The 24616-nt window shown below is 34.1% G+C and overlaps 1 protein-coding gene across 6 annotated transcripts in view; it reads right to left on the bottom strand.

Annotated features, from left to right (window-relative positions):
* Positions 1-24616, bottom strand: part of PCDH9 (protocadherin 9) — a 672821-nt gene that overhangs the window by 6964 nt on the left and 641241 nt on the right. The gene's annotated exons all lie outside the window — the stretch shown is intronic.

Genomic DNA, 24616 nt, shown 5'->3' with positions numbered 1-24616 from the left:
TCCTGCAACCAAATACTGTGCTGGTAAATGCTACATACATTTTCATTCTGCTAGAGAGTAGTTGCTTTGTAGGGAATAAACTCCCTGTATATGCTACCCACCTTGCTTCCAGAAGTGGAGAAGCAGTTCAATTATCCCTATGCTATTGGTCTGAGAACCTATTACTACTCAGATCTACCCTTGCAGATTCTGAGTAAGAATTAATGCTTTTAAGGGCCTATTATTTGGATGAAATCTGTTCTGCTTTCAACTCATCTTACTGCTGAAGAACTTTGGTGAATATACAGCCTACTGCAAACTGAGAAACATCTGTACTATCCAAAACCAGAATTCCCTAAAGGAATGCTCTGTTCACAGGGTTATTCTAATATCTACTGTTTAAAAACACATCTTGATGCATAGTTCTAGGTATCTATCCAGTGGATGAACAGTCCAATGCGTAGTCCCAACAAGTAAGAGACAAGTTAATTTTGCTTGATTTAATATGAAACCAGGAAGCAGTTCAAAACATTGCATCAGGAAGGAGAATAAAATATGTAACTCTTCTGACCATTAAACACATCTCAGATGCTACACAGATACAACCATAAAAGTCAAGAAAAAAAAAGCTTATGTAAATCTGGCACTTTATAAAGAGCCGTTCTCATAATTCTCTGTAAACTAAAAATATAAGACCACAGGAGACAGAAATTAAGATTGCTGAAGTAGTATGCATATTAAATATCTACATAATTTTTCACACACTATTGAGGACACAGCAGGCCAGCTGCAGGCCTCTCACCATCAAGCAGACAGGTCACCCATGCCTTCAGCAACACTAAATTCCTCTCAGTCTTACTGCATTTTTAAATTACTTAATTTGCTCATCTGCTCAAGCTGGAAGCAAAGAAATCACTTTGTGTACTTTTGTTAGATGTTTATCAGTATCTGTGATATACTTTGCCAAGAGTCATTGCTGTGTTGTAATTCTGAGCAAGAATTTCGAGATGTCTTTTCTTGACTTCAAAGTAAATCAACAGGCTACTATTGAAAACATTTGAAGAGTTAAGGAGACATATTTTCTTGATTAACCAGCCCAGTGACAGGAAGGAAATTATAGATTGATTTTTGAGAAAGAACATTAGCAAGTAGGTATGAATAGCAAAGTTACTAATCAGAAGAAAAATGTCAGTGGTGTATCAGAAAAAAAATAAGTATCTTAATAATAATCTAATTGAGACTCAAAATGATAAGTGAAGACACTCTAACAAAGATTTCTCTGTTAAAATACCAAAGAATATTTTGTTCTCTTGTACTCCATACATATACAATAAATTACTCTTACTAACATCTTTTTCTGAACACTGAAATTAACTAAATTAATTTTATGGAAACTCATATTCATTTCCCACTGCTTTTAATCACAGATATAAAAAAAACTCAGACAGATTTGTACATGTAATATTAGCAATTATCTAATCTTCTTATCTCTGATCAACAACTTTTTGAATACTTAGAGAATATATGGTACTTTGTTGATGTGACCGAATATAATAAGTTATAATAAAATATAATAAGCTATAAAAAAAGATCCTACTCAATTCTCCACATAAGAAAGTGTCTTATTGCTGAAAATTAGAACATGAAAAATGTATAGAATAAATGCTATTTTCCATTTAGATTAAACCAAAACCATTAGGAAAAAAGAAAAAAGCAACTGTAAACTAGGATCTAACAAGCGATTTAAATGAGAACCATGAATTACAATTCTAAAATGAGACCTGGAAGAAAGGTGCTTTTTTTCTTTTTTTTCTATAAAACTCTCTTTTGAATCCTCTATTATGAATGTCTAACCAAACTTTGGCAGGTACTTTTAGAGAAATTATCCCAAACCGAAACAATTATGAGTAAAGAAATAGCTCACAGTACATTGTTCACTTTTCCAAAAATTAATCTACAGGTAAAAGCGGACTTTTAACTTTGTTTTTCGCTGTCAACTAAAGTTTAGTTTTAATTAGTTTTTTTCCCATTTCAGTGAAAAAAAGTAAGAAATGGCAGAACTATTTTACACCTGCCTACTCTTCCAGTAAACTATTTTACTGAACAAGAAAGAAAAAAAAGTTTAGCAGACATTAAAACTTTCAAAATATAAAGAAAACATTTTGCCACAGAATTACACTTTTTAAGAAGGATGGTGGATGCATTGATGCATTGTGTACTTCTAATCTGCAGTGGAATAAAAGTAACAGGAGAGCCTTCAATATGATAGTTCTGAAGGGCATAAGTTTTGTGTTTGTTTGTTTGTTTTGGTTTTTTTTGTTTAGTTAAATAATTTTCAACAGAGAAGACTATAATTTCCATTTAAAATTTAAATAAGCAATAAGCTGGTTTTACTTAAGAATAAATATGCATGTGGCCCTATAAGCTACATGACAAACTCTTTGGAAGATTTACTTCATGTGTTTTGCTTTCTTTAGTAACAGTGCTAGGCAGTTAATACTGTTCAATTTAGAAGAATTTTGAACATCCTTTGCATTAGCCATCTCTAAGCTGATAGACTTTCTGGAGAGCACTGGAATATTCAGATATCTGCTACTACTGTGAGCAGCAGACAGGAATGGGGTAACAATGCTGAAAAGATTACCTATTCAAGAATAGCTCCTTGGGGTTTTTTCAGCTTAACAAAATACCACTGCTTAGACATGGAAAGTAAATTGTTGGTCACACCATGTGACAGCTATAGACAGAGTGAGACACTCTTCTTTTAGGAGAGGATTGGGAATCTCAGGGAACACCTGAAAGACACTTCTTTTAGCTGTCTAACTGTTCAAACAGCTCTGAGGTATGTTACAGTCTTCACAAACCTCTACATATGCCTGTATGTAAGAATGTCCAGAATTGAGAAGAGGTTCAGACTTCTACTCAAATGTGTACTCATATTTTCAAGTCCTCTCTCTCATGTTTTCCAATCTGTAAAATGGGGGATATTTACTTGCCTTACTAAAATAAGGCTTAAGTTTACAAAATGCATTGCAAGTCTTCATCTAATATATAACTAAGAATTATAGTTTTAATCACTTTTGGTTTGAGCCATCACAAGAGAAAAATAAATCCACAAAGTGATTTTTTTTTTAGAAATGCAGATCATTAGAATAATATATTTTACTCTTGGGCTACTACAGAGAATGGTCATGCTTACTTATTGAGGAAAAAGGCAGCTTCACTGATAACATGTGTGGTGCCTGCCATAGCTATCTCCAGTTAAGGCCCTTAGATAAATGATAATTGTTTGGTAAATATTGTTGCTAATAATGGTGAATATTATGATTTAGGGGATTCTACAAATTTTCTACTGTGAGATACAAGAAAAAGATGAAAAGGAAAAAACAAAAGGATCCCACCTACCAAATAAAAAGGGCACTGTTTTCACAACTAAGTTTTTTGAGTATCTCTTTTGTTTTATTATATTCTCAACCATAACATTTTATTATTCAGGTTGCTTTTAGAAACATAAAGTGTAATGATCATGAGCAGTATGATAAGAGAGAGATTTTCTGGGGATAGTGTGACTGAAGATTTGGCTGCTATGTATTGAGAAAGCCATAATGTTGACTTAATGGTAATTATCTTTCTCCTCCACCACAGCTGAACAAGAGTTTTCACCCAATTTTCTAAAGTTGTTTCATTACCACATACAATGACACCACTTAAAAACCTGTTCCTGCTGCTTTAATTCTGTAAGTGCATTAATTTGTTTCTTTTCTCTTTGCAAATGTGTCACTGAAATTTCTGTATCAAGCTTTTCCATGCTGAAGTACTTTATTGATATATGGGAGGTTTTTTTTCAAAGTATTTGTTCTCTGAACAATCCATAATCCATGCGGCTGGTTATCAGTCTTGGCTGCTTGAATATATAATGACACAAGTGCTGATAAAACTGTACAAGCCATCTGTCTCTGGAGTTAAATGTTTTGAAAGCAAACACAAAAGTGCATAACAAACACTCCCTTAAATTGTCTTTGTAAATATTTATATCAGATCTTACCCGAAAATGCTTTTTTGTTGTTATTTTATTCTGTTAATAGCTGTCAAGCAGATGCATGACTTTCCTACTCAAAAGCAAACAGGTGTAAGAAGGAAAATAATGTATGCCACTCAAGAGCTGGTCATACCCTAATGCTGGAATTTCTGTGTGGTCTTTTATCTCTTTTTATTATACCCAGAAGCTAAACAGCGATTTCATTGATTAACTTACTGCTGCAATTAGCAACTAGCTTCTGGTGTGATGACCAGCTGCTTTTCAACGTGCTCCTTTAAAACTCTCTTGCTTACAGCCAGAAAATTCATTCTTCATGTCTGAAAGAGTTGAGGTCACAAGATAATTTCCACTCAGTGGTACTTTTTGGTCTCAAGCAACATGAATAGGTACTCTTTGCCTGAGGGTGCTAACATCAAGTACAGTGGATTTGAACATAGCCACAGTTGTGTTTCAGACATATTTATTTAACTTTTCATACGGCATCTTAAAATGAAAAAGAAAACAACAGAAATGTTTTCAGCTCTACTTATCATCAAATACAGAAAGGGAGTTTTTTGAGCTCTCATGGGCTACTTTACTAAATTACGTTTTCTGAGACCTAATGATTTTACAGCCTTCCCCACATATGGAACATTCATGGAACTGAAATGACATTGTTCCATTTCACAGAGATTTTACAACTACTCATATATAAAATTTAAAAATGGGAAAAATATTTATAATTATGAAGATTCTTTTGCCTTTTATTTTGCTCTTAATTATCATACAAATAAATGGGGAAGACTGTTCTTTATTTCTAGTCTAGTAAAAAAAATCCAAGACTAAAAAATCACACACATGCTGTGTCAGAGGTACTTCCTTGGTATCATTAATTAAAAGAAACAGTGTCTATTAAATATATATATTTTTAGTGACTTATTCCATGATCATTCTACCTGGCACAGTCAATTCACATTACATCTTTAAATTACCTTGTTCAAAGGCCCCTGAATTCCTCCTATAACTGCTGCCAGTTTTAGTAGACTTATCACCTTCTACCCTGCTGCTTCTCTCTTTCTTTCCTGGTGTTCCATCCTCTGTACTCAGATACAGATCAAGAAACCCTGCTACTATCTGTTCCCTGTCTTAGCCAAAACTTCTTTTTCATCAAGGCTGAAATAAATAAAATTGTAAGGTTAGCTTATATCTGCATTACTTAGTAGAGATAATCTGCCAGAATACTCAATTAGCACCATGACAGGAGGGTCGGGAAGCAGGGGAAATAAGGGTGTGTGGGAGGGACTGCCCAGGATACAGAAAAGCAGGAACAAATGTATATTCTGAAAAGGCAGGAAAACCTTGCACAGTAAGATTTTCTACACTATTCTACACTAGTCTGTGAAGTATTTAAGTGATCCAGATGGGTTCCATATCATGTACATGACTCTGTACAAAAACTCTGCATGACTTTTATTCCATGGGCAGCTAAATTTTGAAGGCAACAATATTCAAGTACTTGAAATTTTGTTTCTATCCAGTTGTGTGATGACTGAAGTTTCTTCATATTTATATATTTTCAGAGCTAAGAATGTGAACAAAGTAGAAGTTAAGAAAGTATTCTGCATTTCTTATCTCAAGTTCCTTTCCCCTACACCTTCTCTGCTATAAAAGTTATAATGAAAGGGAATGTCAGTTTGTTATATTTTCTATTTTTTTTTCTGGTATATTTCCTAGAAATTCAATGCCATTATGACTTACAAGGTACTTCGCCATCAGTAATGGCTCTGCTATAAGGATGCTATTTTTACTTGACCTAACTTTTTGTTCCTATTTCCAACTACTTTTTCTGTATTGCCATACATGTATAAAAGCCTCTCTGTATCTCGTGTGCATGGTCAGGAAGTAGACATATAATTCCTGTGTCTGCTAAGCTTCTCAATTACTAGGGGTCAAGTTTATTTAGTGCTGCCTAGTCTTTAAGAACAATAGACACTAACCAGCATGAAGCCTGTGACCATTCTGTAGGCAAGTTGCAACACTCTGAAGTCACAAGGACACAGTCCTTGCAAGAAGGGTCTGGGAAGATGCCACAGGAGGTATTCCAAAGCACCATGGTCTGGAGTAGTGCTCAGCTACAGCTCAAACCCGAATGATTCTTCACTGGTCATACAAACGCAGCCCCATTACTTATCATGGATTGCATACTGTTTGGATCTTTATGCCACTACTTATTTTTGTTTTTTAACTTAACTGGGTGAAACTTTACAATTTATAATTAAAAAAGGAAATAAAAAGTAGATTCACTAGATAATCTAGTGGTTCTTTCTGGTCTTAAAAATCTATGTATCAGCAACCATTAGCATAAAGCTGCATTTTATATAAATGTTCACTGACAAATGAAGCCAATTCTAGCATACCCTTTAAAAATACAGAAGATACAAAATATCTGGGATTTTATTCTGACTTAATACATTCTGTCATTAAAAACAAACAAATAAGTGAATAAACAAACAAACAAAGACACACAAATGACTGCAATTTGTATTCTTAGCTGAAGTGTCACATTGTGGATGCAGACAGTCACCTTGCAGGAAGAGCAGGAGAAAAGAAATGCAAATAGTATTTGGCAAAAAAAAACCCCATTTGTTAACAAATAAATAAAGATTAAAAGCTTTACACATCTCTCATACAGATTTCATTCTTTGGGCACAGATGAAAAGTCAACATTTGCAAATGGAGATAGTCCAAATTCAACAATACATGGCCAGCCAGAATAGTAGATTCTCTCCCTGAGAGGATATTGTTATTTAGACAGACTTTATGGCATACAAAGAGCAGACAGCATATCTTTATAAATTTGCAACCATCTTCAGTATGGCATGGAATTCATCCATCTTTTCTTCTGCTCAAGCTACTCCTCTGAAGAATGCTATCTCACCTAATTTTATTTCCTCAAAATTGGCATTTTTTTCCTGCCATACATTTAATTTTAGCAGGACAATCTAATGCATAAAATCTCCTCAGAGGATTCAAATGAACCTTTTAAATTTGATTGTATCACTTAATGAGACCAGTGTTCAAATATTTGGAATAATATTATATTCAGAATTAATCTTTTTCATTATGTAGCTCTTCATTTTGCTGCCTTAAAAAATCTTTGTTCCCTAAAGGTGATGATGGATGGCGATAATAAAATATTCATAAAGCATCCCATGGTCACAATCATTTACTATCTTTTTTCTCTTCCTCCTAAATATTTATGATATTTGATCAGAATATTTTGTTGAATTCACTTACAGGCAACATGCTGAGACAGCACCACTTTTGACATGGTCACATTTTCTGATCTATTAATATGCCCCAAACACGAACCTGCTGTCAGTCTAAAACAACTTAAGTCTCTATTTGGAAGATTCAGCCAACTGTTTAACATAAAATCAAATTTTGGTTAATAATTTCTACAAATTCTCTTTGAGAAACGGTAGGATTCAATGTGAAAAAAAGTAGTCAAAATGAGAAGAACTGGCAGAAAAAATAATTACATCCAAGGAATTCAAGGGGGAATACCAGAAAATATCAAAAGGCTATAACTGTTATATTCCAGAAAGCAGCTCATTTAAGGGCAATATAAAAACGAACATATATGTTATGGTGTTAAAAACACACTGTTAATTAAAAAAGTTAATTAAAACTAACTTTGCATAAAAGTATAAATTTATTCTGTAATTAGGTTAATTACAACTATCTCAACAGACATTAAATTTAAGTTGAAATACAACTTTTTATAAATCCCTATTTCTGAAGTATGCTTCTTGAGACTTCTGTGTTTTTCTATTTTCCTTCAGTACAAATCACACCAAAATCAGATTTAGCTTGAGCCAAATTTCTTGCAAATCTGTGGCAGATGCCTTATGAGTATATGTTATTATATAAATAAATAGTTGAACTGTTTTGAAAATTATTTTGAAGTACATTTCTCTTAGGGGACTTTGGACCTAAATCTGAGTACTGGTTCTCCTAAGTTAAGCTTCTTGACTCTGAATAATTGAAGAATGTGACAGGAAAAAGTGCTTAAATAATAGTAAATCAAGCTTAAATAGTAAGCTTGATTATATTGTTGATTTTGTCTTCTAATCTACACAAAAATATATCCTTGTTAAATATCACAGGACACAGATGTCAGAGATGTCATTAAACTAATCCAGAGACAAAAGAATCATTTCCTAATTCTATTTGTATAACAGCATCTCATTTAGCTAATTTTGTAAAATTCAACTCAGTGCCAGTTGAGTTGTCAGAACTTCAGGCATATTACACAGATAATACTAGAAAGTGCTCTCTTTCATTATGTCTGAGCTACACCCATGCTACAATTCCTTCTTTTTCTTTAAAAACTATGCTCATTTATATCATTTTTCAAAAGAGATAGCCATAAGTCTTATAATGAGCTTATATAGTTTACACTAAAACTCCCATTAAACAAATGTTCCTGAGTCAAAACACTTAAATTTTATTAAACCATGCTTGAGAATTAACCTGTGCTGCATTTAGTCATTACCTTCAGTGTACTGAAAATTAATATGGAAGCAACATCTGTATGCAGCAAATACTTTTGGTTAGTCACAAAATCCAATTGAGATATTTAGAAGAAGCTATACATCCAAGATTCTAAATCTCACTTGGAAGACTGCAGAAAAAATTATCTTTGTGAATCTGAAGACAAAGTCAAATAATATTTCACATGAATAATGATTCAACATTAATGGAGGAAACTATGTTTTGATAACCTTATTTTTTGTTCCTATTAAATTAAATATCTCAGCAAATGAATTCTTCCAAACACGTAACATGTCTTACTATTATTATTATTATTATATTTTATTTATTCATGCAAGAATAGCTCTAAAGTAGGCCACTTTAAGTTGCATTCAAATCTAAGTACAAAGTAAAAGGATTGTCTGAAATTAGTGAAAAAAATGCACATAGAGTATGTCTAAACTAATACATTTAAAGGAATATCCTGGATGTCCTCTCCAGACACCTGAACATTTTTAAGCAAGAGAATATTATAATTTATTTTTTATTTTTAAATAGGTTAAAACAGATTAGCAAGATGCTTGAAGAAGAGTTGTTACTAAGAGCACAGTTCATGAACATCTACACATACAACAAGCTCTTTACATTCTCCTTTATGTCTATAAGCAGTCTGGTTTTTCAAGTAGTAAAAAAGTAATGTGAAATTTGGTTCATATGTAAAGCATATTTTGGGAAGGAACATGCCAAGAAAAACAGTTGGTTTGATTTCCTTAAACTACTGGGTTTTTATAATACCAAAAGACAAAATGGGAGGCTTGCTTGCCTCCATAAAATTAATTTCATTGTTATAAAATGTGGCTAGAAACAGATATTTCTTGTCCAGTCACATAAGAATCCTACAATTTCTCTAACATGAGAGTTGTGAATACTTGGCAATACACTGTATCTCTTTTCTTTGTTCCAGTTTTAGATGTAAAGGTAAACTGGTTTTGTTTTCCACAAGGTAACAATAAATTAATAAAAAAGTAATAGAAAAATACATGCATGATATAATCTCGGACTCATATTTAATGATGTATAATATAGACTTATCCGTCTCAAGCTTCTGAAAATAATGAGCAGTATGAACATGCTTCTGTTTACTGAACTTGTAGAAATAAAAACTTATGAATCAGATGAACAACCTGAGGGAAATAATATATTTTTCTTCTTGTATTATAAAAAAAGAAACAAACAAAAAAGGTGATTTACCAAAATAGGAAAAGCAGTCACTAGATTTAGCTCACTTAACATTCCCATTTATCTCCCCAACAGGAATGGCAGTGCAGATGTTAATTACTGTTCAAAGAATGTCTTGTCAAAACACCTAAGAATTACTGTTCTGTTAATGACTTTGTCCTGTGCTTGGGTTCAATGGCTGATTTCAGACCAACAACGCTGAAAAGGATCACTGACATTTGGTTAGGACACCCTGTCTTTCCCTGTAAACACCTGCAAATAATGCATGGCTTTGTCCCAACAATTTAGTTTTAGAAGAGAAACTATTAGAAAACTATAGCCATAAGGGAAATAACAACTAATTTTAAGATTATTATTACCCTTGTATCAAGTGAGTTATTTAATGGCAACTTCAGAGGCAGCAAGTTATTTAAAAGCATTGCCAAATACTTAAAACCTGAGATACTAGAATACTTTACTTATAGACAAAAATATGTATTCCAGGCAAATTTATTTGGTGGGACAACAGAGACAGGCAGTTGTTTTTCCACACATTCATTGGTCACATACCTCCTCCCATTTGAAGTAGGTTGGAGTTTTGCTACTCTTTTTGTTGGGTGTAAAACTTGGTCTTCTGTCACTACAGAACACAAAATGAATTTTACAGGTAAGCCTGATTTAGGAAGGCATGAACTAAAGGAAAACAGAGCAATTCCCTTGTGATCTGCAAGTCATTCCTTTAGCATTTAGCTTTCCTATATACTGTACTAATTCCTCCTTTACAAGTTCTCCAGCTCAGGACTCTACTTTTTCCCAGCTGTCCCTATATAGTTGTACTTACCATCTTTTTGGACATTTCAACTCACTCCTCATCTGTATTTCTGTACTTTTCTCAAAAAAAAAAAAAAAAAAAAAAAAAAAAAAAAAAAATTCCTCTCACCATCTTCTCAGCTGCCTGGATGACAAATCCTCCTATAAATTTATACCACTGAATTTAGTTAACAGATTTCACTTAAAATGAGTGATGGGACATCTTCTTATAATTCATTTAGGTATAAAACCTAAGGTTATTAAAGACAAAATGCTACGGTAGGATTCATTCCAGCCTGGGGTTCAGCTCTAGAGATATGCATCTGGAAGTGTTCAAAAAGCATCTGGATGTGACACCTGGAGATATGGTTAGGGGGGGATTATGGGGGTACCAGTTTGATGTCTGGACTACATGATCTTGAATGTTTCTTCCAACCTTGATGGGCCTGTGATCTGAACTGATTGTGAGAAAATGTCTTGCATATTTGCTGCTTAAAGGATCAAGGTGATGTAGTGGTACAGAGAAGACAAGGATAAAACTGAAATAAAATTTTAATGTTTGCAATGTATATACCTGCATGGGAACCACAGATATATGTATTTTCTAATTCTTCCTTTTGATTAACAGATATCCTGTCAATCTTATCAGTTGGTCTAGTCAATAAAATACAGTAAATTAGCAAACCTAATGTACAGAAATGAATCTGAAGAGCTCTTGCAATTATACTGTTTTGACTAAATCTCCTTTAAAAACAACAAGAAGTTACAGCACCTATTATGTACACAGCTTCATTTTAGGCAGCTATATTTAGCATTTGAATCTGGAGCTATGTCTTACCCTTGGCTTTGCCATAACACTTCATCACTTTGATCTTTTAATGTGTATGCGCAGATTAGGAAATGTTTCCTTACACAGTTAATTATTTCCTTGAAACTAATTGTTGTATCAAAAACCTGACTTTTTTACTTGCAGAATTAATACTTTTGAGCTCTGTCACTTGTGAGTGGATTCCATCTGGACAGAGCCCCTTTTCTACCACAGATTTCATATCATTCTCAAAGCACATGATGAGGCATTTCAGGAAAATTTTGCTAGAAAAAATTTTCTTGACTTTTCTTTTTTTTTTTTTTCCTGTATTGTGACACAAAAACTAGAATGGAATTTCATTTATTAATTTCACTTTCAGAGTATTGCAGATATCTCTCACCATAGCAGTATGGATTTTTGAAGTATTAAGGGGCTAAAGCTGTAGCTGTAGGACAGTGGGCCAGGCCAACAAAACGGAAAAACGAACAACTGAAGCTTCCACTAATGCTAATAGCATTTTTGAGTGCAAGGTGAGAGCAGAAACCCTTCACAAAAGTTTGAAAAGATTGATTACATTGTAATTTGTCTTTGGTCCCCCATTCAGGCATTAAGTGCTAGCCATATTCCTGATTATAATGGAAAATTTTGTTCCCTGCTGTGGGGAGAAAAATAGCACCGAAAGCAAAAAACACCTGGCAGACACCTTGAATATGGAACTTTTTATTAAGCACTGCATTTTTTTTTCTTTGTTAATTAATCTATTTCACAGTTTCAGCTAATCACTTTGCAACTTCTCAGGAGCCTGACTTTCAAAGGAACTTCATGCTCTGTCAGTTTCTACACCCATGGTGTCAAGGAGCATGGGAATGACAAAATCCTCTTGGTGATCTGTCCAGTGCTGTCTTGCACATCACTTTCCTAGAAGACAGTCACATTAAATACATTTTTTCCTTCTAAATATTATGCATTAAGAATGTATTCTCTGTGTCTCATTACTTAGTTTTTGTCCTAGTAAACCTTTGGAGTCCTACTATGTTACAGATAAAATATGGAGTTAGTAAGATCTCCTTGTTGACAAGAATGATTAAGTAAGACTGCAACACTTGTTTGCACAAATGCCCACCTCAGCATGAGCTGCAGCAGTCACAGCACCAACTAGAAGCAGTTGCTTAAACACATGCTATCTCTGTTGCATATCACGTAATGTTCCTTGTCCATGCTTTGTGTATTTTTGTCTGGTACCTGCTGTTTATTGGAGAGGCATTCACTGCAGACAAATGGGTAAAATTAATCAGAGGGAAAATCCACATTCAACACCAAGCCATTTTATAAATAAATGATATACAGAATGAGTGCTACCTGACTGGGGTGTCATAAATGTATACTGAAATTTGGAGGGTAGAAAAGCAGGCACAAGTTGCCGCAAATCTATAAGAATTGATCTGAAGGAATAAAACAGAACTAAAAGGGAAAGTATAACACCATTACAACTGATAAATGGGTAAGTCTGACAAAATTTTTTAAGAATGGTAGATAATGTGAGATTAGCATGGTAAATTACTTCATTTTTAGAAGCAAAGGAAACTGAGTAAATATCATCTCTCTAGATTTCAGTGGAGCATATGATAAAGTTCCGTATAGTAAATTCTTTTAGTTTAGCAGTATAGGCAAATGGAACCTGTAGGTTGATTCAATGAGGGAAGAGATGGAGCTGGAGAGAGGTCCCACATAATTGAATGTCAGAACTAATCCTGAATAATATTTTCAATAATGAACTTAATATAGACTTATAGGGAAAGGGCTGATGCAATGTGTTCCTGACATAAAACTGGAAGGTACTTTAAGTGAAGACCAAGTTATCATAAGAATTAAAGAGGAAAAAAAAAAGGGCAGGAATCTTTCTTGTTAGAGAATATTAGATTTCAGCTTTTCTGATTTAGAAGAATAAACCCAGACAGAAGAAAAGGTGAAAACCATTGACAAACAAATAGAGACATCAAATTACTTTGTAAATTAAGAGAAAGTGTTGACATGAGACTAAATCTTGACCACACAGTGTCTATGATAAGACACTACTGAACTTCACCCCAACATTTAGATTCTTAATTTAGCAAAAAAACTCCACAATAAAACCAGCAGATTTTGTTTTACAATTTTTTGGAAGTTTATAGTCTTGTATTTAATTACTTAATGTCTAACTACAGTCAAGGCAGCTAGTGTACAATAGAAGGTTGTGCAGCAATAAAGTATTAAGAAACTGTAGTCACAATGTACTGTTTCTAATACAAGATAGATAAAAGGATTTATAATTCCTTACAAAGAGAATTTGCAGCATTAAGGATAAGAATTTTTAGTAACAAGGTGGGATTTTTCAGTATGAATGCTTCCAAAAAATCTCATCTAATTAAGGAAGATACTAGAAGAAGGAAAAATCTGATGAAATACTGGCATTTCTAATTGAAGAATACCTTTCAGCTAATCAACTAAACTCTTTGAACAGGTTCTTTCCTTTCACAATGTGATTCATCTGAGCTCCTCTAGGTTTTACTTTATGATGAGATGAATTGTGCCCTGAAAGTGTCTACTTCTCCCTGCTGGCTACTAAATTACCCAAAGTGCCGAGTTCAGGTGTATACATGGCATCCTCAGCCTCTACAGTTGAAGCAACAGAAGACAGATCTTTCAAGATATCTCCTAAATCAAAGACAATGTGTGTGACCTTAGCAGTGTCATTTGGTTCCTTTGTCTCTTTATGCTCATCTATAAAATGAAGATAATAGAATTTCCATACCTTACAGGGCAACACAGCAGGTTGTGGATTATATAGCCCTCTAATACCATGGCAATGGATGCCCTATTCTGGACTGTTAAACGAAGAAGCCAAGAAGAACAAAGACTAAATCTTGCAAACTAATTTATTTTCAGAGAGACCCATTTGATACCTCCCTGAAGCAATGCACTATTGAAAGATGGGATTCCTGTAAAGCATCCTGTTAACCATAACAGTAATAGTGATCTTTTTGAGAGAGGTGGTATCCCTCCCTCCTGAATAAGAGAATTCAGACTGGATATCTTTTTCTCTTTTATCACAAGCTGCTCCATTTTTCTCATGATTTAGGTAAATAATTGCTGCATCAACAAAATAATCCTATTTATTGCCCATTGACACATGATACATCCTTTTAGAATATCTGTGTCCTATTTTAAAATGGGTATCAGTGAAATGTTTACCAGCATTTAAATATTTACTGAAGCATTAATTCCAAAACATTTCTAGAGTAACAGCTGGATTATGCTAAAATACATGTGTGTCTCATATATGCAAAGGCTGATTTTAATCTTGTGTACACCAGTACCAGTTGACTTCAGCTAATTTACTCCTATTTTGCCCTAGGATTGTTGTCAGAATCATCCTTATATTTCAGCCAGAGCCTACAAATCTCCAGCAGGAAAGTATCTTTTTATTGTAAGGATAAATTGGCATTCACCCAGAATTCCCTGGGAGAAAGTTTTTTTTTTAATCATATTGATTTACAGAAACATAGAGGCCTTATTTATTTAAAATCAAGGATATGAATATTTTAACAGCAGTAGCAGAAGACATAAAGAAAAGGCAAGCATTCAAAGTTGCTGCAAATTAAAAAAAAGGAAAAAATACCTCCTGATGCATTGTTTGGAGCTAATGGCTGATGATGGAATTTGGAGAGTGCAAAGAAAGAGGTACAAAGAAGTACTTGTCAATAATAAGAACAGCAGCCCTGTATTTACAATCCAATGTTTAAAGCCAAAATAGACATTCTTTTCTCTGTTTGATCTCAGGAAAAGCTATCTTCAGCTCACAGGCCCAAATTTGAGTCTTCTTATATCACTCAAAGGCAGTACTGAGAAAACTGTGCTAGAGATGACAGATTAGTAAGCCCTCTAGCAAGACAGACCAGTGGGGGGGTGTCATGTTTTTTGTATCTGGGCTGAAAGCACTCTTCCTACTTAGGAATGCTCTCTTTTGTTCTCCCTGGTGCCTGAAATTCATTCTCAAGAGATATGAAAAGTTGAAATTCATCTCATAGAAAAAAAAGGTGTCATCAATTTCCATAGGAACAAAGAATCACAAAACAAATGTAAATCTTTTTCTCTTTTTATTTCCTCTCAAGGCAGAACTGCTCACAGACATCATAAACCTAATCCCCAGTTGTATCAGCTGTTACAGCAGCACTAAAGTCAGAGGGAGTCACCCCCAGAATCTGTCCCTGTAAGAGAGACATAAGAACAAGCCAGTACTATTCAACATCAGCCATGTAAAAAACAATGAAGTAAGGTCTGTTTACTTGAAAATATAAATTTGAAACAAACATTATTGCTAACAACAGTAATATCAGTACAAGAAAGAAAAAATATATCTTACTGCCCTATTGTATTTTAATTGGAAAATTTTCTTTGTCTCAAAGGATTTGCAGAGTGTTTTGCTTGTTATAATAAATTGCAACCCTAAAGAACTCAAATCATATTATTCAAACCATATCCTGAAATATCAAAACCTGAACTCCTAATCTTAAAATATTGAACATTACCAATTGAAAGATATCACTTTACTTCAGTATGGCAATTCTCCTATCCAAAAACAAAACTTCCATGAGAGCAAACGTATTGCTAAAACAGTGCAATGGCAAGCTTTAATTATGGATTATATTTGTAATGGATTAATTTTCAGTGAGGAATCTAAGAGTGTGTCCTAGTAATCACTTTCTTTTACAATGGCAAAGATCATTCAAATCTGAATTGTCAAGTTCCTATTAAATACAATTTCTAGTTTTAAAAGAATGCCTATGCCATTTGTAACTCTATTAACCCTGTTTTCATATTGTGCTTCCTCTTGGAAACTCTCTATTACACAGAACAATTGTAAAACTCAATCTCTTGTCTGAAGTTCCCCTTCTGACCCCATCTATCGATCACAAATAATATGAACAAATAATAAACATGATGTCCACTCACAGCCCAACACCCATCGGAAAAGGAGCTATGCAGGCACAGTGGTGCCCACCTGGTAATTTGCACCATAAGCATGAGGACCTGAGACCAGAACCCTACACACCATCTCCCTTCAGAGTCTTCTCTACCACTGATTGGTTTGGGCAAAGAGGGAACGTACTTTCACTGATGGATTTCCATATGGTTTTATGCTTCACATGGCATATTGTTTCTGATTAAGGTCTGCTTTACTTTTGGAAGCTTAAGTGAAAAAGACAAACTGAACTGTTACTGCATAAGACAGTTACAACCTCCCTTGCAGTGTAAGTACTTTACTACTTGAGGTACTTGTGCAAGGAAACAGCAAAATGCATTGATGACTTTGTCAATTATTTTCCTTCTCAAGCCTCCCATTCTTGGGTCACTGAGAATGGAGCAAGGGGAGAAGTCACTTCTGCCTCATCTACACAGTAGAGATATTATCGAAAATAGGAGTGATACAAACTTTTAGTGACTAGCTTACAGCAGAACAAAGTAAACTGAATATAAGACAAAAGACACAAGAACCCTCACACACAATCCTTACAAGTTCTGGTAAAGCTACTCTGTGAACACAGTTAAAGAGCATCTGAGACAAAAGCAATAAAAGTGTCTTTCAGCTCTGATAATGGGGATCCTGTTTCTCAGGCATAGCCCCACAGTAAGCCTATCAGAGCTCTCTCTGTATTCGCTCATCAGTCCAAAGCCCCAGACATATAAATTCCGTTAGCTGGATCATCTAAGAGGCAAGTCATTCCTTTTTTTGTATTTGTAATTAAAAGGGTTTGCTTTGCTTTTACTTTTTCTAGAGTTTTATAATATTTACACAACAAAAGGACAAACTCTAAAATTTTTACAGTCCTTAATAATTTTGTCAGTTTTTATAGAATATTGCTTAGAACTTGATCCTGATTGACAGATAATTTACTGAATCAATCACCTTCAAAACTCTGGATAAATCAATAGAATAATAATAAAAAACCCAAACAGATGAACAAAAACCTCATGCATCTTTAAATCAGCTCCCAGTCTGCCAACTTCTTTTTGGTTTTTCATTTCAACATGTAGGAATAATGGAAATCTTCTCATCCCAATGAAAGAAATAGAATAGAGAGCCTAATGTATTATTAAATTGCTTTTCCTTATGATTTTACCTTTGTCAACATGTTGAAACATTTAGCATGTAGTCACACAAAACACTTTTGCATTAAATATACTAGAAGCCTGTAATTCTTATTTTTACCAATGGGCTTTATTTCTGGATAAGTAATATATCAACTAGAAATATGACTTATATGAGTTTTGCTTCATCGAAAGTCTGGGTGTGATTATAGTATACTCTGTACAATCCAAATGCATGAAGAGAAACACTATCTGAAAATATAACTGCAAGGAATGAAAATAAAAATAGTTTATTTAGGCTGATTTCCAGGACATAATCACATATAAATTTTTGGGAGACAAAAAGTGCACATTATTATTTTCAAATACAAAATGCTCAAGACATTGTAGCCCTCTCTTTGGAGTACACATTTTATGTGTGATCAATATAAAAAAAAATATAGCTAAATGTGCAAAAATGTGCCAAATGTGTCACCCAAATAATTCATTAACAGTAAGCTGATTAACATAACACATTTTATTTCAGAATAAAATTCAAAGCCTGTTATGGCACAACAATTTAGGCTTACAGGATTGCATTGAGCCCTGTTATGCTTGACCATGCTAATGTAGCCGTTTTTATTTCAGAAGCACTGGGGAGGGAAGCATGAAATCATGATTAATTATATAAATATTAAGGCCACACAACTGGCTCTGTTACTGTTTTCAAATGGTAGCATCTGCAAATTCAGCCTCTAATAAACACTAATGCATCCAGAGACGAGAGTGCTGACACATGAATGGGATGCTTTGTCAGACTGGCATAAAAATGTAGATGAACTGCAGCAAAAGAACACCAAAGAATTCAAAGGGTTTCTTGATTGCCTTCTTTAAAATGCCAAGAATTTAAGCTGGCCTTTCTTATCTTCCTCTACATGCATGTGACACTTTAGGAGGCCTTTCTTATTGTACTATAATTCAGTAATTGTTCCAGCTCTGTGCACCATGCCTTCCTTCCAAAGGGCAGCATGAGATATATAATTCTGGTAATGAACAGCTGCATAATTTAAGGGTCGAACTAGCAGGGCACTGCTCCTTATTTTTGTTTTCTTAGCAGTTGCCTAGGTATTCCAAGCCTATTTAGGAATACAATCCTTTGTCCGCCTTATTTCTCGTAGATGATATATGTTTAGACTTGATAATGGTCCAGAAAACAGATTTTAACAAGTGAAGTTGAAGAGCAAGCTTTCCTCTCATTTTGCTTCAAAGGGCAGCAGTACATAACTAGTATGAGGCAATTTTTTTTTCTCCAGTCCTGAACATCCTCTGTTCTAACATGCAGACTTTTTCAAACCCTGAGCTATCCACTTTACAAAGCGTGATAGACTAAAACACAGAGCTATCAAAGGCATTTCCACACAACATTTCTCTCACCAAGGCTAATCTTCCAAATGTTAAAAAGGTCCAGGCAGCTAGGCCCTACAAGATGAAGGCTGCATGCTGATTAATCAGCTGCTTTTTTATTCTGTTCTGGCAAGTGTTCCCTATCTGTAAATAAAAGGTTTACCCTGGATTTCCTGTAAACTAAGGAACAGAAGGCATCTTTGGATCAGACTCATAAAGCAACAAAGCCTTCTGCTGTCACATCCGCAGGGGTAGTTGTTTGTTCTATCACAAATATCTTTTCAGGTGTCCTGGGGAGAATGAGCTAACCTAACACAAACATCATTCCAACATAAGAAAATTACGTGGTAACCACAAAGTCGCCTCATTATTAATTATGTCCTCTGGCTTCCTGCAGCACCTTAATTGTTGCTTGCTTCAGGAGACCTGTCTGCAATTTGTGTCATTGCAGAAGTTCAGGTTGGTTCATGATGTGTAGCTCAGTGTAGCACAAGTCCCTCAAAGAAACACTGTCATATTAAAGACAAATACATTTATTTATGTCTCGCAGTGCTGGCTTTCTATTCAGATGGTAAATAGGTAGTGTGAAAGAGATGTGACAGACTCAAGAAGACTAGAAATTGTCTGCAAACTGGCAGCCACTGTGGTTCACTGACAACCAGAATTACTTTCAGGCAGTTTGGCACATCTCCATTTGTCACACTTAAAAGCTTGAGCCAAAGTTATCCAATTAATACAGAGCACAGTAATTCTCTCTCCTCAAAGCTAAAATAGAAATAGAAATGTTTAAGATTCACAGTGTGCATCATACCACCTGTGCATCACAAAGGGTTGTAAAACAGTTATAAGTAAAACATACAAAACTTAACTCCCCTCACACCCTCTTGGCTGCCATTCACCTCAGGTTGTCTTCTTTGCTGTGCATACCATCTCTGTACTATTTATTCCAGACAATGATTTCTCATGTGAATCTCTTCTGCTATAAATCATACAAACAGCTAGCACAAATGGTTGGTGAATATAAAAAGTATCAGGGAATAAGCTTTTGAAATATCTATCTAGGCCAAGAAAGGGAAACAGTTCCCTCCTCCAGCAAGATTTTGAAGGCAAGGTGAAGGTTGCTTATTTTGAAAGTAGAAGACCCTTCATGAATCAGTATCAGTTTTTGACATTATTATATGCCCATCCATCACTTCACAGCAATGACCACTCTATCTTGTGCTATGACCCTATGCCAGTTTATATATGATTTTATTTGAATTACTGGCTCTGCAGTCATGAGGGTCAGGTTTATACACCTCTTGTATGGATGAAATTTTTCATTGAACCACAGGATTTCCTTGGAGAATTTCCACTGTTCCTAAATGTACAAAACTCCTCTTTTATCCAGATGAGCTTGTGGTGTTCAAAGAAGATAAAAAATTCAACATTTTCAAATACTATGAATGTTAATCAAAAAGATCTGTGAGGTGCTTCTTTAGATTCTCTAAGGTCAATTTAGATATTTAAAGTAGACAAAAGGAAGGCTATACTCCTGGCAATCTATAATCAAAAGGCTTAAAATTCTTGTACTTTTCAAAGTAACTGATTATACAAATCTTTTTAAGAATCACAGGGTTTAAATAGTGAACAAAGAATGAGAATGGCACTTTCCCTACTCTCTGCTATTTGAAGAAAGCTGCATCTGGTTCCCTTCTTTGCTTGTCCCCCTTGAAACTTTCATGAAAAACTGATTTAGAAAAAAAAAATATTCTGAGATTCTTGTCTGAGTTGTTGCTTATGCCCAGTCAAAAGCTGATATTGAACTTATATTGGTAAGAGCTAGCATTATTTTAAATTTAATGGAGTAAATAATATCAGAATCCTTGCTTTTAATTTCCAATTAACATAATTTACCAACATTATTCCTGCTTAATGTCATGATATTTTTGTCTGCAAACTCCAGTAATAAATTTAGCAAATTAAATGTTTGCTAGTGAGAATATTTCAGATCAAATTTTAAAAATAATCACTGGAATATATTCTGGTTTTCAGACATTTTCCTGCTGAATTTTTCCCATATAATTTCCTCTGCTATATTTCACCTTTGAATTTTCATTCTAGTTATAATGAAAGTATAGCTTGTTTTTTTTGTTGTTTTATTCACAATATTGATTAGTGGAAAAATAGTTTCTAGCAGTAGCTTGCTTTCTACAAAACTGACATATGCACTTTGTTATGGAGAAACTTCAATTAATTAGCCTTTGTGAATCACTTGTTTAATTTTTTATATGAGAGAAATGGGTGCAATTGGAAAGAAGTGTAATTACATGCCTAGACATATACATGTTTCTAACAGTGATTATTTTAGAGTTGGGATTTTTTTTTTCCACTTTTATTTTAGGCAAACCAGCTAAAGAACCTAGAAGGCTAAACCACTATGGGTAACCTCTCCATTACTTCAGCATCTCATAGTCATTAAATGAGAAAAACACCAGTGCCCAAGTGAGACAGAGCCTAGAATGGTTTTCTCCTGGAACAGCCTCTCCCAGTCACAGTGTGGGGAGCAGAGCATGGGGCAGGAGTTGTTCCCAGATCCAGCCATGCTATTCCTGAGACTGAAGAGAGGTACAGGGTACACAGCTGGCCTTGTTGCCTTAACACAGTCCCAGGCATACTTATGGTATATGCAGACTCTATAGCAAATAAAATAAAAGTACATAAAAGACATTTTGCAATTTGTGTGATTTTCTGCTAATAAAAATAGAAATGGAATTTTGGTTGTCTGAAGGTATGTATGTGAGTAAACCAATAAACATGTTCAGTTTATAAAAATAAACTTGGAGCAAGAGGAAGAACTACTGTGTTTTTTTTGTTTTTTTTTTTTCCAGAGATTCCAGTCTGCTTTTCAAAACACATGTAATTTTATTTCCTACATTAATTGTTACTGCCACAAAAAATATCCTGGTCTGTGTTACATTTGATCCAGTCCTTGGAAATACTGCTTGCACTTCACTGTTCTGTCAAGACCTTTTCAGAACACTTGATTTAATTTTTATCTTCTTTTTAAAAGAGGGGAAAAATGCCTTTCATTCAAAAAAGTTTCAGGCAACTTCCAGAAGAAAAAACCGTAATGAAGTACCCTGTCACAAATACCTAGTGGAATTGAAAAGAGAAAACAGAAGAAGATTCATTACACTTGTCTGCGTACAAATGATTGTTTGAAAGGTCATCCAGATGAAAAATGTCCTAAAACCCAAAGGCCTATGTCTAGTAAAGAAAATCACACTTGCAGGACATGCAGGACAAAAAAAAAAAAAGAAAAAGCTATCCTTATTATTTACATTAAGAAATTAAGAAAAAAGGGTGTTTTACTGGTCAAATACACAGATTTCCAGATTTCACTGTTAAAGACACAGCCTTTCTGATGGGAGAAAAATCCACACATAAATGTCTTATTTATTTCTTTTACATGCATTTATACAACATATATGCATGCATATAAATATCTATGCATATAAACGTATAACCAGATAACATATAACATTTATGCATATAAACATATAACCAGACTTTACTGTAAATATTTCTTTTTACTTAAGACAACAGAAGTTTTCCAGATAAATCTACTCAATCAGACTGTGAACACTGATTAGGATATGAATCTACAATCTACAAAACAGTCTTGAATAACCAGCTATCTTTAAAGCTTTCTCTGTCCTTGTCTCAGATGCTTTGCATTCCATACTGCATTATAGAAATTCTTTGCTGCAATTGCTGTCCTGACATGTTTTCAGTGAAAAATAATTCTATTAAAAGATGCATCATGCACTTTCAGCTCAAGAAGAACATTTTCTTCAGATAAAAACACTGTTGAGACATAGGCTGAGAAGCAATAAGGTTACATGAATTTAATGGAATCTAACTGGAGAATCTAGATCAAGGTTATACTCCTCCATCCTAAAGAAACTGTTTGTGAAATATGAGGAATTTTAAGCTAATGTAAAGTCCATAAATAATAGAGAGAATTCCCTCAATTAGTTTCTGCTGCCTGAGAAAATGCTGTAGGGTATGCTCTGAATTTATAACTGAAAAAGAAACTCTGCAAAGGATTTATATGAACAAATTGTACAGTGTCTCCAAACCAAAAATATTCAGCATGCTGGTTTTTCTTTTCCTAACTCCTGTATATATTCTTCTTTTGTCCTAAATATGTCATGTCAACAGTTCTGTGTTTATTTTATGCACTGCAACACTAAATATCTGCTCAGCTGAAGTCATTGTGGTTGCATATCAACATACAGGAGCCAACTGGCTGTTTAATGATAACAGAAATGTTTTGCTGAATGACTTGCATAATTACACAGGGACACACTATTTAGATAATGAGTTCTTTTTAGGATTTTTATGCTTGGCTGTCATGTTACTGAAATCTACATGAAACTGGAGGTTTAGTAAGTAGAGGTATTCCTGTTAATGACAATAATTAAAAACCCATGCCTGAATGTAACTCTGACCTAAAAGAAGTCTAAAGAGATTTTAATTAAAATTATTGCATTTTATAGAAATGGAAGAAATATGCTTAAATTTAGTGCAGTAAAGAAAATGAAAATAACTACATGCAATAAATTTCTTAGTCCTTTTGAACAAAGTATGTTTAAGTGATGAGGGTCTACTCTCAGAAGCTGGACATCATCCACATTTAATTGATGTTAAATTTTAACAAGGATAAAATTAAAACTAGTATAAGAATTAGAATAACAAAGGAAAAAAAAGTCATTTTTTACTGAAGACCACCTAGAACACAAAGATGAGTTTATATAATAGTTTAATCATAATTCTACCTTCAGGACACATCCAACCTTGTGTAGGCACATGTGTATGGATAAGCATGTCTTTCTACACATATATACTTTCTTGCAAAAATAATTGAATAAATTTAAAGTTAAGAGCAAAACTAGTCAAAAGTATTGACAACTCTTCACAGCTCACAAATGCTTTCTACTTCAACTTTAATATTTGCAGTTTGATAACACTGCTTTATAAATTGTCTCCTGATATTATTGCTTCAGCATCTTTCAGCTCTGGAACAGAACAGAATAATCGCACTGTTCTGTGTACATTGGTGACTTATTAAGAGCTAACAGCACTCAAGTAAATTCTTTCTATTGAACAATCCATTACGGTGTAATCATGACCAAGCACATAGCCCTGATCAATACAAAGGTACATAGTTGCTGTAAAACAGCTCCACTAACCAGGGTAAGTAATCCACCATTCTAAATACTTGAAGAACCAACCAATTAAGCACCAGATAAGGTCAAATATTATTGATTGTGGATTCAAGTGAAATTCCTTTTGTTGCTTTTCCTTTTCTTGGTTTTGCTTGTAATCCAAGTATTATTTCCTTGAAAATACACTTCTAGTTTTTTTCCCCAGTGGCTGCACTTACATAGCAATAGGATATGAGTGGCTTCACAGAACAACATAATGATGCATTGACTTGAAGATCAATACTGCTAAAAAACCTTGGAGACAGAGAAATAAAAAGGAAAACATATTTTTCAAAATCCTCTAATGTTCGAACTTCTACAGCTTTTAAACAGCAGGGTTTGACAATCCCATGAACTTTTCTAAAAACTATCAGATAACCATATTTTAGTAATTGGGAAATGCTTACAATAGCTAATTTCATTTTTCTTCCATGGACAGTGAAGAGGGAGTCTAAAATGCTATCAGGATCAAGAGTAAGGTGT

The sequence above is a fragment of the Lonchura striata genome, chromosome 2, assembly GCF_046129695.1.
Source record: "Lonchura striata isolate bLonStr1 chromosome 2, bLonStr1.mat, whole genome shotgun sequence".
In the NCBI taxonomy this organism is placed as follows: Eukaryota; Metazoa; Chordata; class Aves; order Passeriformes; family Estrildidae; genus Lonchura; species Lonchura striata.
The sequence above is the reverse complement of the archived record's forward strand: the minus strand, read 5'-3'. Positions and strand labels throughout refer to the sequence as shown.